This window comes from Bos mutus, chromosome 1, assembly GCF_027580195.1.
Source record: "Bos mutus isolate GX-2022 chromosome 1, NWIPB_WYAK_1.1, whole genome shotgun sequence".
In the NCBI taxonomy this organism is placed as follows: Eukaryota; Metazoa; Chordata; class Mammalia; order Artiodactyla; family Bovidae; genus Bos; species Bos mutus.
In genome coordinates, this window is record NC_091617.1 from 117,353,076 (window position 1) to 117,355,249 (window position 2,174).

The 2,174-nt window shown below is 41.3% G+C and overlaps 1 non-coding gene across 1 annotated transcript; it reads left to right on the plus strand.

The window, feature by feature from the left end:
- The first annotated feature begins 1,831 nt into the window (after window positions 1-1,831).
- Window positions 1,832-1,904, plus strand: TRNAW-CCA (transfer RNA tryptophan (anticodon CCA)). The gene has a single exon. It is a non-coding gene; the product is annotated as a tRNA-Trp (tRNA).
- Window positions 1,905-2,174: the final 270 nt, after the last annotated feature.

Genomic DNA, 2,174 nt, shown 5'->3' on the forward strand with positions numbered 1-2,174 from the left:
TAATATGGTTTGGGTTTCTGAGGGTGATGATTCCATTTCTACATCATGTGACACATTTACACAGATCTAAGTACATAGAGACAATTATCTATTTTATTTTTACATAGGTTTTTTTTTATTACTTTATCATCTTATTTTTCATTCATTTTTTCCCCTGTGTTTTTGAACAAAGTTGTAATTATGGTATTAGTTAATATTTGATTCTTGCTGGTTTTTTTTTTTTTATCAAAAGTTAAATTTTTTTTTTTCACATTGGTACATTATCTTCATAAATACTACCTCAGATAGCTACCAAAAATTCACTGGATATGTTGAGCCATCACATATACTTTAGCCAATCTCGTGTTAACTGTTTAAGAAACTTCTGACTTTCCCCTACTATAAATAATGCTGTTTTCAGCAACTTAGCAATAAAGCTGCTAGTTAACTTCTACAGCTCACTTTATGTTGTGAAGTGTTTTCCATTTTTCGGCCGAGCCTCCCTGCTTGTGGGATCTTAGTTCCCCAACCAGGGATTGAACCCATGACCCATGCCCTTGGCAGTGAAAGTGTAGAGTCCTAACCATCGGACTGCCAGGGAATTCCCACGTTAAGCATTTTCAAAAGTGTATTTTTCTTTTCTAAAAATATATTAATTAACTTTTTCCATTTAGATTTATTTTATCCCGTTCAAAATATATATGAAAAACTAAAGGATAAACAACTCATGCACAGTATCCAAGTAAAGACTGTGTCTCAGAAATTCCTTTTTCCTCTGGTCCAACTGCATTGCTGAAGCAGCAGATAACACTAAGCAGAAATAGTCCCATCCATCATGACCATCATCATCACGATTATCAAAACTATCTTCCTTATGATCATACCAGCGATGCATTTTTTAGGAACACCAAAATGAAAGTGGACAGTGAAACCTGTACCTGGGGAAAGTAAATGGAAAACTGGATGGCAGCACCAATCGGCGTGCGTGAAAACTTGCTATATGGTGGACACGGTGGTCGAGGCTTGGGATGTGCTAACTTAAGAATATACACATGCCAGGTTGGACTTGTCAAGGAATTGGTCAACTCTTAGGCCCCTGTTGAAATAAAGATTCATCTTTTTCAATAGTTTTCTGGACTCTTTGTTATTCAAATCCTTATCTATTCAAAGTCCTTGCTGTTTTGCTCCTCTTCAGTTGCTAATGGTGACTGCTTTGGCAGTTTTCTCCATACTAGTTCCACAAGTTCAGGCAGCTTCTGCCCCCAAGGGTTCCTTGGGCCTGAGTCCTTTAACAACTCACCTACCCCATCAAGTTCCCGACCATTCACCTTCGCTGAAATCATTCAGATTTCAGTGATTCAGAGCTGAGGAAATCAGCTTGTGGCTTTCCTGAGGGAAAATGGCAGGCAACAGCCACTGGACTAGGCAGCCACATGTACTGGATGCCCCTGTGTGAACACTTTGTTAGGCATGTACTAAGTCGCTTCAGTCATGTCCAACTCTTTGTGACCCTATGGATTGTAACCTGCCAGGCTCTTCTGACCATGGAATTCTCCAGGCAAGAATACTGGAATGGGTTGCCATTTCTTCCTCCAGGGGATCTTCCTGATTCAGGGGTCGAACCCTAGTCTTTCACGTCGCTTGCATTGGCAGGTGGGTTCTTTACCACTAGCGCCACTTGGGAAGTCCCTTGTTAGGCATGGGAAAGAGAAAAAAGAAAATGAAGCCCTCTTAGACTTGTCCTCAAAGAATTTGGAGTCCTGTTCAGGCGCTGAGTCCATATGTGGTGCCAAAATTGCAGTGAATGCTGAGAGGGTAACTTATAAACTTAAGAGTATATCATGCGTGGAATTCCCTGGTGGTCTAGTGACTAAGACTCCATGCTTCCAATGCAGAGGGCCCAGGTTCAATCCCTGGTCAGGGAACTAGGTCCCACAAGCTGCAACTAAGAGCTTACATGCCACAATTAAAGATCCTGCATGCTGCTGCCAAGATCAAAGGGCCCAAGTGCCGCAACTAAGACCCAGCATAGCCAAATAACGAAATATTAACAGAACAGGAGTACCCCAGTGGGTTCTGGAAGAGGAAAAGGCAATCATGTGGGGATCATCATTCCCTCACAACAAGGAATTATGACTTTCAGAGAAGCAAATCCATAAGGAAATGCAAGATCATCTAGACTTGCAGCAGGTGGA